The sequence below is a fragment of the Amblyomma mixtum genome, chromosome 2 (assembly GCF_055824585.1).
Source record: "Amblyomma mixtum isolate Tamu chromosome 2, ASM5582458v1, whole genome shotgun sequence".
Lineage (NCBI taxonomy): Eukaryota > Metazoa > Arthropoda > Arachnida > Ixodida > Ixodidae > Amblyomma > Amblyomma mixtum.
Window position 1 is genome coordinate 159,712,515 of NC_143013.1, and position 14,078 is coordinate 159,726,592.

The 14,078-nt window shown below is 46.8% G+C and overlaps 1 protein-coding gene across 1 annotated transcript in view; it reads right to left on the bottom strand.

Annotated features, from left to right (window-relative positions):
• The window catches only part of LOC149361402 (uncharacterized), a 480,014-nt gene that overhangs the window by 413,977 nt on the left and 51,959 nt on the right, over nucleotides 1-14,078 (bottom strand). The gene's annotated exons all lie outside the window — the stretch shown is intronic.

The following is a 14,078-nucleotide window of genomic DNA, read 5'->3' on the forward strand; positions in this document are numbered from 1 at the left end:
TACGTTTTAGAGCGCAGCTCTTTGGCGTCCGTTCCTGGGTTTCGCGTCGTCGTCGGCCTCGTAACCAGCTCCGCCACCAATGTCACGCTTTTGAATTGGTCGCAATGCTCGTGACGTCACAGTGCGCGAATTTCAAATGGGGCCAATTGTACTTTGGCTAGTAACCATGCAACCAATCAAAGGGATCGTATAGTGATGCTGCAACTAAGTTGGACTGAGTTTAGTTAATTGCTTAATTAATCAATTAGCCTAATTAATATAGAGGAGAATGGAGAGGTCAGAGGAAAAGAAAAGAAAGACGCGCGCAGCAGCGACAACAGCGTCCGCGGAAGGAGACGCTGCTGAAAAAAAACAGATAAGTACGAAGCCGCGTTCCCTCCACCACCACGCACTTCCCCACTCAGTAAGACGTTGCTCGTTTCATATACGTTGTGTCGAACATCCTAGACAGTTCCAACAATTGACAGGTTAATGACAGAACACGATGGATAGAAATACAATAATATAAATATGAAATAGCCTAATTAACCTTTCTAGTTAGACCGCATCAATGAATAAAACCGAGAACGAAATTGGTCGAGTTGGGGAATCGAACCAGGGTCTCCGGAGTGCGATACGAGCACGCTAGCCACTCCGTAATGCCAGCTGAATGGTTTGGAATGAACAAAGGCGCGTCTAGATAATACGGCGTCTTCTTTCACTCCCATCTTCCCCCTTTCCCTTACGGCGAGGTGCAGGTGTCCACCCAGATATGCTAGAGAGATACATTTCCTTTCCTCAAAAAATAAATTTACCGTCCAGGAAGGCGTACAGCCGAATTGGCGATGGCGTTCTGTGGACTCCCTGGCAGCGTTGCAAGACGCTGTCGCGTTCCACTCTTACAGGCGAAGCTTAACATGTTAACCACACATCAGTAACACACGCAGACAGCCAATGGACGCGTCATTCGCTGGCAGCACTTGATTCATCATTCACAACCACATTCTTAACGTACGCTCCCTTGCCGCACATGTCAAGGACGTACACCACGATCACATTCTGCGCCATTCCTCTGTACTTTGCTTTGCTGAAACCTGGATGGATCCCGAAGAGCCTCTCGAAATCATAGATTTCCTATACTGCTGTGGTGCTCGCAGAGACCACAACAGAGCGGCGGGAGTCGCTATCTACTTGCGCACAGGTCTCTCTGCAATACCAGTCGAAATGTTCGGCACGTCACATGAAGTTGGCGAACTGTGCGCCGCAAAGTTGCCCAACGGCTTGCTGGTAGTAGCTGCCTACTTCGCCCCTACCGCACTCACGAAAGACGTGGTGCACTTCCTGCAACTCGCATTAACCGTCCATCGATCCACACCGATGTTAGTAGTGGGGGACTTTAATGTTGACATAAAGACAAACAGCAATTTCCTAACACTTATGCGGGAGAACATCTCGTTCCTCTCGCTCGTAACGTGTCCCACGGCTGTGACAACCTCGCGAGGCACTTGTATAGATCTAGTCTTTGAGAATCAAGCATTGGTGTACCAAGTGGAACATATATCAGTCTATTTCTCCGACCACAAAGCTTCCTTCATGACTGTCAAGAACTGTTAGTGGATTCTTTGTTAAAGGAATACGTGTGAAAAATAAAAAAAAAACTCTGTGATAGCGCATACATGTGTTGCTCGATTTCTTTGCCTCAATCTATCGAAAAGGTCAAACAGTTTATTTGCTGCGCTCAAATTTCGCATTAGGAAGTAACGTAATCGTCGGTAATTTTTTTTGTTTCTTTAAATCTTGGTCTATCTTAGCCCAGGCACGCTGTATATAGGCCATTCCAGAAGGAAAGGTAGCCTTCAGTTCGTACAAAATACTAATGACTAAAGTTGTAAACGTTGGGATAACAAATTCAAACAGGAAAATTGGCTTGAAAACAACTACACTTCTCACACACTATGTAGCTTAAAAAACTTCTCGAGCCGTTTGGCAATGTGACTATCTCGGGTCATCATGCACAAGACTGCATAGCCTTGTTCGATAACAAACCAAGCTAGGTGTCAGTTATGGGGCAATCACTGAGTGCTCAAGATTCCCGTAATTTATTTGCTTGTATATGCTTTGAGCTGCTAAAGATTCCCAGTAAGGTGTTGCACATTTTGTTACTTTAAAATAACTTCTACTCGCGCACCATCTCCTCAATGATGTATCTGATTTTTACACATCCTTGTCTACCAGTAAGGATTGTTTAGTCATTCAGCAGCCACTGCGGCCACTGCATCTTACAAAATTTATTATGCTTTTGTTTACAGCGTTCTCCTTGCTGTACTTATAGCTATTTAGCACCCAGGGAAACCCCTAGTCACATAATGTCAGGTTGATTGTTTATCTCTGATATTTACGCATTTTGTAAGTGCTAAAACGTTTCCTAATACTGAAAGTGCATTACTTATAATCTGCCATGCATTACTCTCGCACAGTGTACACAGGCAGTCTCTGTATAAAAGCGAATAGGCATTTTGAACTCAACTTTTTTCTCAACTGCACTTCGAAATGCAATACGGTTATTGTGTGTCAAAATTAAAGCGTGCTTGTATGTACACTGCCTTTTTGCAACAGAAGCGCACTTTTGAAATGCTTTTCCTAAAAAAAATAAACAGGCTTACTCAGTGTATGCTGCACTTAAAAAAGCGCCACAAATGTTTAGTGCCTCATTCCAGCACTACACTTTTGCCTTATGCATGTTCATCACACGAATAATGACCGCAGGCACTCTACCAAGCTGGAAAGTAATAGCAGGAAAGGGGCAGGTGGGTTCACGTAAGCATTGGCAAAAGAGAGTGCACAATAATGCTTTTCACACATCTGGCGCGCTGTATCAAGATCTATTCCGTGCTGAGAAAGAGGTCGTGCAACACGGTGCTGACGGGCTGGCAGATTTTGTGGGGAAAGACTGCAGGATAAATTTACCACGCGTAAAAAGTAAAAGAAATCAACGAGGGCCTGTAGAGGAAGGAAGGAGGAGTTGAAAGGAAACAACAAAAAACGAGAACGGAAAAACAAAACATTCTCGACAGGTGAAAGGCAGAGCTGAAAAAAAGGAATGCTGCAATCAAGTTTTTCGTGTCCGAGTGATGAGTGTGGCGGGTAGTTGGTGCGTCGAGCGAGGACGTGTGGCGGGGCGTCGGCGCAGTCAGTAGGCTCAGGTCTATGCCCTAACGGAGACGTGGTGCTGACGGCAGTCTCCCCGGGGGCAGCGTCAGCGCCACAGAGTTGGCGTACGGTTGACGCCGATGTCCCGGCGGGTCTCAACGCTGGCGCAGGAAGCCGTCACATCTGTGTGTTACGGGCATGGCCTCCAGGTACGGCAGCCGGGTAAGCAGCGGGGGTGACGGTGTTCAGAGGCTGCCGGACAGGAAGGGAACAGCGGCGCCAGGGTCTGGTGGGTCAGGCTCTTGATGACGGCTGTCCAGGTCTGGTAGCCGGGGCGTCCGCGGCTGAGGCCAAAGCCGGCGAAATTGGGAAGCCAGCAGATATGGTCCACGTCCGTCGCCGACCGCGTTCTTCCTTTTCTGCTTCGCACGCTCTCTTCGCCAAGTTCCACTTCCGCCTTTTTTCTTCGTCCGCCACCTCGTCGCCTTCTCTGGCTGCAGTGAGGCGCTGGCTCCTTACAGAGGTATACTGGCGACCGCACTGTTAATGGAGTGGCAGCTGGTGGGGGTACTTCTTTTGTCACTGCAGGCTTCTCGCCACACACACACTGGCCAAGGACACAAAATCATACAGTTGCTCTCACTCTTGCAGATGCGTGCTGTGCGCCGACACGCGGCAATCACTGCAGCTGCACCATCTTTCGGTACGCCTGCCTCTGGAGCCGGGTCGCTCTAAAGAGGCCGAGAATACCGTAGCACATTGCTCTCCCAAGGAGGTAGGTCAGGAGGGAAGCAGTCTACTAGGCTGCCAGCATTTAGTTGCGGCCCATAATTTTGGTCAGTGGCAGGTCACGTGCACCCTCTGATAACATGGGCGCATCCAAACAGAGGTTGTGAAGTGCGTTACGCGCGATGTTTATGCACACTGCGCACTCCCACTGACACTGGTGTGTCCAGTACCTTCGCAAGCACCAGAAGCAGCTCCGCGGCGCACCGACGCAGCGTCAACGACAAATTGCGTGAAAGCTTTTGGAATGTGGTACAGGCCATCTGCTGGGTCGGGTATGTGGTGCCACGCCACTGGCGCAAGCAGCCATGACTCCAGTGGGCAGACATTGTCTCCTGCATAACAAAAAATTACGCTGTTGCGCATGCCCTTCCTCGGTGATCTAAAAAGCCTTGCGGGACGCTTTTCTATAAAATGGACGACTCGTGCTAAGTAGCCCACTGCCAGACAATGCATGATTGAGATGCACGACTGAGCACGCTGTAAGGACAACTTTTACCATCATACTGAGAAAAATGATGCGCTATGATTGTCTATACAACACAAGTGCCGTCAGGTACATTTTGTGTTGGTTTCTTAGACAGGAAATGCCATGTATTTCAACAATGTTATATGCTTCCTGTGCTTCTGCTACAATTATAAATAATGTAAAGGGTGGCAATACACTACCATACTGTAATCAGTCTGCTTTGGTGTAACGTAGCTGTAAGCAGATCCGGGCCAATCCATAGTGCTGAAGCTCTCTATCTGCAATTTAGGTGGCCCGACGGTTGACAGGGCTTTTTTACTGCTTACAATGAAAAAATCTCCGTCGTGTAGCTGGCCTTCCGCCATCGTGGAATGCTGCGAGACGAACGCGTCTTTGAAGGATACGGGTTAGCGCGGGCCCATGGCCAGAGTGCGCATGGTAGCGCCACAGATGTTAGAAGAAAACGTGCACAGCACAAAGCTACCCCTGAAGGTTTGTTGCCATGGTCAGGATTTAACCGAATTCATGTCATCAAAAACCGACGCTAAGGTCTACTCACTATCATGATGCCCGCAGCGTAGAACCCTTTGCAGCATGTCTGCAGGAGAGCCCCGGGGCGTTTTGCTGGCGATGAGGATGCCATCGAGCCACCCGATGTGGTGTCTTGTCTTAGAGTCTCGCCGGAAGGCACGCAACTTCTGCCATCCAACGTTGACAAGTCGGTTGGGCAACGCCGACGCGTGCTTCACTTTCTACGGTGCCTAGAACACTGGTGGCGAAGAAGCGCAGCGCGCACAGCACTTGCAGCTCCAATGAGAACGCTGTGACAAGCACACCTCCCAGTTCATCGGCGAGTACGTCGCACAGACACTGTGCAGTCTCCTTCCTATGTCGAAGCCTCGAAACAACTGAAAAACTCGTGTGCGCTTCAAAACAGTCTTCATGCACCCTCCTACACTGTTGCTCGCGGGGACGCCCGAGATGTAAACAGCCGCCATACTCGGTCTCAAACACATCCACACAACTTTCTTCGCTGTCAAAAAAATTCTTAATCAGCTCGCATAATTAGGTAAGCAACATCCGGCACGTTTACGACGTCAGCCGGTAACGCAAAAAATCAATATGACTGCCGGTCACGGCTGACCAGAACGGTGCAGTGACAACGTTTTTGATAATGTTTTGGAGTAAGAGCGATCCGTAATACGGTCCCTGGACCATACAGTCATCACCCCCGACTCGAGAGGGGCCTGCAGAACTATTCAATAGGGGTACATTGCTCACTTTGCTTATCACATCCTTTAATATAGCGACTACCTCGGAGCCTCCCCGTCTCGAGCGATCGTGTGGGCTCCTGCTCAAGTGGGCCTCGAAGGCAATGAAACGGTAGACGCCATCACCCACGCTCTCACTCTCCGGGAAACACCTGCAGAACCTTCCGAAACGGATCTCCAACCCATTCATGGCCTCAATTTTTGAGAAATTATTCAGTTATAACAATTCGGTCCGGAAATTTATTCTAATAACTGTAGGGGCCTTACAAAGGTAGACGAACGCACTCTCCTCCGCCTTTACATAAACACTGCTGTGCACGGAAGTTTTATAACACTGATCCTGCATGTACAGGACATTGCCTGCATTGAGGGGAAAAATCATCGGAGACTGCATGTACAGGACATTGCCCGCACTATGCGTGGAGGTCATCGGACACCTTCAACATGATGTGTACATGTCAATCAACCCAGAACCTCGCCCCAAAACACAAGCCCAGCCAGGAGGACTGCGAGGCAGCCTTCATCGGCTGCTCCGACCTGGTGAGCCAGAAGGCCTGGGTCGGCCAAGCCCGATCCGCGGAGGTGACCAATGGGCTACTAGAACAAGCAGCGCACCTAATGATTGTGAGGGGTGGCGCTTTCCGGGTGGCGTTCGTCTTGCCAGTAGTGCACAAAGATTAGAGTGAGGCTACGGAGGAGTATACGTATGTTAACTGTTGGAGAAGTATCTGTAGCTTTTGTAGCAGCTACATTGTCCACAGATTCCCCGTTTCGCGTAACTCGAACAGGTGCAGTTCTGCGCATGCGCGAGGAGCTGAGTGACGTGACAGTGCGCAGTCGGCGCGCGCCTCACCTCCCGCCTCGTCGCCGCTCCGATCGCATCGTTTCGCCAGCTGTGCGCATGCGCGAGGAGTCGAGTGAAGTCATTACGCGCGCCGGCCCCTAGCCAGATGTGATCATGCAGGGCGCGCGCTACTGCGCATGCGCAGGGAAGCTGCGTCGCCGTATAAATGCAGGGTGACACCGCCGCGGTTTATATCAATTTGCATATGGAATAAGGAGAGTCTGGCGCTGTCAAGCGGCGCTGGAGACTGGAGAATCTCAACTCTCCGACTCCCTAGGTTGCGGCCTGGCGGCTGGCTGCCGAGAACAGGAACAATGAACCGCACGCGGCCAAGCCAGAGGCTGAGATGCCGGAGCAGAAAGAGAGCGCCTGGCCTGGAGATACATCGCGACGCGGAGCGGCGTGCCCTGGCCTAGCCGGAAGGCGATGCGGCGATGGAAGACGACGTGAAGGCCCGCCGTGTATCCGATCACGTGATTTTATCACGCAACTTGGGGGAGAAACCAAAGCTATCTGAAAAGGTGTAACCAAGATAAATTTGTACCTTTCGCTACGTATATCCTGGCATAGGTTATCTAAGCCACTGACATTTTTTTCGCGTGAAACACTGTCACGAGAGAAAAAGAAAACGATAGACCTATGAAAGGGCATGTTAATTGGAACGTGACACTTGAGAGAAATAGAAGGGCGAAGAAAGGTGAGTGCAGTGGTATTTTTAAGGAGATGGAGAAGAAGACCACGAATCCGAAAACGAGGCGGAAGAAGAAGAAAATGAAGAGGTATAAAAGGAGGAGTTGCGAGGTGAACAGGAGGAGGAACGTTCCAGGTGCGGAGGACGCTGGCGCACGGCCGTCGGCTGCTGCCAGAGGTGTTTCATCGTAAGGCCCACTGATTCGAAGCGGTTCCATAGGCTGATGCCCTGGTCCCGTGGATCACGACGCTGACCGCGTATTCGGAAGGTGAGCGTTGTGTTAACCCCTCCAAAACGCCGACTCAGCCAGCCGCTGGTTTTACCTCCCAGACCTCGTCACCGGTGTGAGGACGCTCCTACGTCGGCATCCAGCTTCACCTAATCCTCAAAATTCCTGTCGTAGAAAAGCGGCGTCTCATGAAACAAGGTACCACCTGGGATTTTGTCCGTACTCCGCGTCCGACATAGCGTGCGGACCACCCGCTTTTGGTATTAAGCCTGTATGAGTGCGCTTGTGATCTACTCGCCAGGACCCTTAGTGTGGTAGGACTGCGTTGGTTGTCTGCAGTATTATCTTTGTGCGTGTAGTGTGCTGTTTTGTTAGTTCTTTAGGCACGCATAAAGTGTGGCATCTTGAGTTTCCCCTTCGAAGCCTTTTCTCTGGTTTATATGCTTGCACACACACAGAATGCATACCATAAAACTTCGCAGGCACACTTTTCTGTGGCACACACACTTTGACGCAAATTTTCTCCTAGCCACTTGAATCCGGGGAACGTGGAATCTGCGTTCCTTGAAGCTACGCAGCAACATGTTAAATTGGCTAAATATCTAGACGTTTGGGTTAGGCAAGCCGGCACTCCGAACTGATGAGATTAAGGGAACGGCTGGCAACTATGGTTGCAGATTAGAGAAAGACCGATGTATAAACCGATCTTCTACATTTGCATTTTCACATGACACACCCTGCGATGTGCTTGGTTTTCTCCCAACCACTTTTCTCCGGAGAACTGTTCTAGCTTACTACTGCACTAAATATTTAAATCAATTAATTAAATAACTGTAAGGAAGACTCTTAACCTGTTTGACTGGATTTTTGTGTAGCATTGTGCTAACCAGGTTCTCAACGAACTCTAATGATTATATCTGGGGATAATCATAGCTTTGAACGCTGAAGGCCCGTGGCAGCATGAAGAGATTTTCTCGGCCTGCCCATGTGACTGGCTACTAAAAACTCTATATATTCGTCTAAGGACCAAACAGTAACAGATCTTATTTTCAGGTGTTATTTCTTGCACACTTCGCCGTCGCAACCGAGGGGCAATCATACGGTTAAGTTGCACAAAGCCGAGCAGCCGATCCGCCGATCGGCTTGCCCGGCTGTACGGCCGCTGCGAACCGCAATGAACCTGTGAAAAATTATGCAGCCTGCCTCTTGGGCCATCAGATGGAGCCAGTACATTGCATTGAGAGTTTTACAGTCAGCTGATGAGGGCCTGACAGCCAGTAACGGTCAAAGGGCATGCACGGGCGGGTGCACTGCCGGCAATTGCATTTGCCGGCAACATCTTTTAGATTTTTTGTACACCAGTACGGCGTAGCAAACAGCTATTCTCATGGATTCATATATGGAGGGGGGCAGGGTCTGCTCCCAAGTTTTAGGTGCACTTGCACAGTGTGGGAGATAGGGTGAGCACTTACTACCACTGCCACGGCTAGCAGCAGGGTTTAGCCGTTCCGAACACATGGGCTACAGGGATCATTTCCAGACTTGTACAGAGTGTGTCTAAGGCACGAGAGATACGATAGAACCAAATTGGCGTCACTCCAGTGTATGGCCGGCAACCGTTATAAAAATGAGCTTTGTTTTTCTGTTCACGCAATGCTGAGCATGTGTTCAGCCAACAGAAATTTAACTGAAATTTAACTTTAGTTATGTTTACACAACACTCACTCAACAGATGGTCTGTGCTCCAAAACTCAACAAATATGGTGCATAATTACTATTGAATTACTGCTGTTTTTTCTTTGAGAAATATATTTGACAATACGTGGTTTGCAACCATCCGTGACACTGTGTGCGACTCTATGAGCTGTTTCGACAGGAGAATGTAATACTACGTTAGAAATATTCTTCTACCCTTAGCAAAAGCTAATACGTTTGAAATATACGGCGGGCTATTTAGATTGCATTTTATACATATTTTGTGTTCATGAATGCACTAAAAATATGTAGGAAATACTTTCCTGGAATTTCATGCTTGGTATTCGAAATATATATTCTTAAAATATGCCAAATATACCTCCCTTAAAGCATACTTCTAGCACTTTTCAAATACGTGAAAGAATGTGTACTCAGCATTAGCATCTTGTCAGTGTATTAAAAGTGTAATTTCAGAAAGATGAAATTAATTCATCCAAAGTATACTCCAATTCTAAAAAACGGGCAGTCCTTGTAAGCGTATATGTATGCAGTTTTAGCATCTTGTCAATGTATTAAAAGTCTACTTTCGTAAATATGAAGTTAATTCATCCGTAGTATACTTGAATTCTAACAAACGGACAGCCCTTCTAAACGTATTTGCAGCATACCTCTAGCTGCTGTTAAACAGTCGAGTGGCTCGAAATCGCGTTTCGGGAAATGGCATTTGCGTGTTGTCAACGTATTTGAAGCGGACTTCCGTCAATACGCAACTAATTCGTCCAAACAATACTTAAATTCTAGCAAATTGGCAGTCCGCCTTAGCATATTTGCAGCACACTTCAAGCTGCCGTTGAATAACCGAAAGCTCGAAACCGAGTTTCGGGAAATTGCATTTTTATGTTGGCAATGTTTCTAAAGTAAATACGCAATTCATCCGTCCAGGTATAGTTAATTTCTAACAAATCGGTAGTCCGCGTAAAAATATTTGCATTACACTTCAAGCTACCATGGAACAATCCAGTGCTCGAAATGACATTTTAGGAAACAGTGAAAACTCCCCCTTTCCTGTCGTCCTTTCGTTGCAATACAGTAATCATAGCGCGGGAACATCGCAGGACAAAGACGAGACGTGACGAGAACGCCTGCGTTGTTCCCGCGCTATGATTACAGTGTTGCGATGAATTACCAACCTGCTCAAGGCTTTTCTGTTCTAAGTCCAATAGTTTATGGTAACTTCTAGCAGGATCGTAATCACCACTTATTTACACTACGTGCGGAGAACGTGATAGCATGATACCGACAAAGACGCCTTGGGAATTTCCGGGCCTGAATATGCCAGCGAAAAGGACCACAATTGAGAAGGCCGACCGGCTCACTTAGACGCCCGTGTATCTATTGGTTGACAGTTCGACTCCCGACCTATATCTGACGCAAGTTTCGACTAGCAATTCTAGCAATATATTTTTAACCCTTTGAAGGTTTTTGCCGTATATGTACGGCGGCGGTTTCTGTCCCGCAAGGTCTTTGCCGTACGGGTACGGTTTCGATTTTCTGTTTGAAATTTTGCGCCAATAGAACAATGCGTGCTCACTGGGGGGTGCTTCCACCTCTTAGGACTTACAAGAAGTGTTTGAATTTTGTGCTGCCTTCTTACGGAGATAAGCAGAACTTAGTCTAGCTTTAGCGCGGCGGCACAGACTGCGGCAACACCCCTTTTGTAGGTTTTGGGTTCGCCGCGTGATCGCAACGGAGTCGCGCGAAATTTGAGTTTTCTTTTTGTCAGCACTATCTTGCAGGGGCTGCCGAAGTTGATTTCTATCTTTATTGGCGCTGCTCTTAGCTTGCTTATCACCGTTGCTCGCGAGGTATTTTCGCCCTCTGTGGCAACGCGCCTACGCGGTTTGGATACCGCTGCGGGATCGCAACGGAGTCGCACGAAACGTGTTTTCTCTTTGTGGGCACTGTTTTGCAGAGGCGGCGAAAGTTGATTTCTATCTTTATTGGTGCTGCTCTTAGCTTGTTTATCACCGTTGCTATTCTATTCTATTGAACATTTTCCAGTTGTGAGTGATGCTGTCACCAAAGTACTGTTCCTAATTTTTTTACTACTTATTCTCGATTATATACATTTTGTAGATTCAAGATCCGCAATAAAGTAATTTGACCACCTGGGAAAGTTTTCTTCAAAATAATTCGACCCTCAAAGGGTTAATGTATTAAATGTATATTTTTAGTGTATTTCTAGTGTTATCTAATGTATTTATTGTATATTTTTAGTATATTTTTAATGCATTATAAATATGCCAAGCGGGCAAGAATGAACTTTTCACGTATATTAAAAAAAGTTCAAAATACTATTTGCAGTATGCTTAGAAAGCATTTAGTTTAAGCATAAGGACAAAAAAATGCGAAATAGATATGAAATTAATACAATATGTTTGAAATGCATTTTAAGCACATCATCTTTTTCGCTAAGGGTACTCTTGAATCATGTAAAAAGAAAACTGCGCGAAATACGGGGAGAAGACAGAAACATACACGACAGTACCAGCGCCACGCGTAGCGCCGGTACTGTATGATCATCATCATCAACATCATCAGCCTGACTACACCCACTACAGGGCAAAGTCGTCTTCCATGTCTCTCCAATTAACCCTGTCCTTTGCCAGTTGCGGCCACTGTATCCCCGCAAACTTCTTAACCTCATCCACGCACCGAACATTCTGCCGTCCCCTGCTACGTTTGCCTTCTCAAGGAATCCACTCCGTTGCCCTTAAGGACCAGCGGTTATCTTGCTTTCGCATTACATACCCGGCCCAAGCCAACTTCATCCTATTGATTTCAACTCGGATGTTATTAACCCGCGTTTGTTCCCCGACCCACTCCGCCCTCTTCTAATCTCGTAACGTTACACCTACCAATTTTTCTTTCCATAGGTCGCTCCGTTGTCCTTAACTTAAGCTGAACCCTCTTTGTTAGCTTCCACGTTTCTGCACCATAGGTGAGTACCGGTAAGATGCAGCTGTTGTATACTTTTCTGTCCAGGGATATTGGTAAACTACCATTCATGATCTGAGAGCACCTGCCATATGCGCTCCACCCCATTCCTATTCTTCTAGCTATTTCGCTCTCATGATCCGGATCAGAGGTCACTATGAGCCCTAAGTAGACATATTCTCTTACTACTCCCAGCAGCTCGCTACCAACTGCGAACTGCTGTTCCCTTGCTAGGCTGCTGAACGTTACTTTGGCTTTGTGCATGTTAATTCTAAGCCCGACCGTTCTGCTCTGCCTGTCTAACTCATCGATCATGTTTTGCAGTTCATGTCCTGAGTGGCTTAGCAAGGCAATGTCATCGGCGAATCGCAAATTACTCTGGTATTCTACATTGACTCTTATCCCCAACTCTTGCCATTTCAGACCCCGGAATAGCTCCTGTAACCAAGCGGTGAATAGCATTGCCGAGATTGTTTCTCCCTGCCTGACACCTTTCTGTATTGGAATTTTACTGCTGATTTTATGGAGAACTATAGTAGCTGTGCAATCGTTACAAATATTTTCCAATATTTTCGCATAACACTGTGCCACACCATGACTCCCCAATGCCTGCATGAAAGCTAAGGTTTGCTCTGAGTGAAATGCTTTCTCGTAATCAATAAATGCTATATATAGGGATTTGTTATATTCTGCGGATTTCTTTGTCATGTGACTTATAGCATGAATGTGGTCTACTGTAAAGTATCCTTTACGAAAGCCTGCTGATTATTTGGTTGACTGAAGTCAAAGGCTGTCCTGACTCTGTTAGCGATTACATTAGTAAACACTTTGTAGGCAACGGACAGTAAGCTGATAGGTCTAATTTTTCAAGTTCTTGACTTCTCCTTTAATATGAATTAAGATAATGTTAGCGTTCTTCTAAGCTTCTGGTACAAGGCATTGATTGCGTATGCAAGTTGGCAAGTTTTTCTAACACAATGTCTCTTCCGTACTTCAAAAAATCTGCTGTTACCTGATCCTCACCAGCTGCTTTCCCCCTTCGCATTGATCCTAAGGCTTCCTTTTCTTCCCCTTTCGTTACTGCTGGGATATCTCATTGCTGTGCTCGACTGCATCTCTCAGTAGCTTGATGATTACATTCGCTACTGTATGCATTTGTGTACAACTCTTCGGCTGCTGTATAACATTTTACATATTAAGAACGCATGCAGCACCTGTTAAAATTCTCGTAAACCGCTCAGTCATTTTCTGGCATAGAAAAAAGTGCTTGTAGTGCAATATGCTCTATCAGGCATACCTACATAGGAGGATTCGTATGTGCGCTCATAAAAAAGGCGAGCTTTTTTAGGGGTTCATTTCTATTGTTTATGCATGAATCAAGGCCTCCAACTAACAGATCAATGCATGTGAACTCGATTACTTCTACTACATGAAAAGAAATATTAATAGTAATAATTGACATAACTTTGCTGATCGGCAGGGCACTACCTGCGCAGATCCGGACGCCGGTGGGCAGGACTATATAAGGGTTGAACCGAGATTGCGCTTATGATTGAAAAGTTATGAACTTTTATTTCATGCCATAGCCTAGTGTGAAATACTGTTCCATGCAGTTTATCTCATGGATGTGTATTTATATGTATGGACAAGTATGTTTGTGCGTATATCTGGAGCACTACACGAGTGGGGAGGTCAGCGTCACGTTAACGAGATATGGCAGCAAAAATGTGAATATACCGCCGGGAATTGCATCGGTCGTCAGTCCACCTGGCGCAATGCGAATGTATTAATAGGATTTTTTTATTTTGTTTTGTGTTAATTTAGCGCATACTCAAGAGCAATTCATGTGCCAGTTATCAACATGCGCTCCACATGCTGTACACACTGCATCACCAAAAACTCTCCACGTTTTCAACATTCTTTCAACAGGGTGTGTTGCGGGCTGCTGTAGTTTCAACATAAAGTCA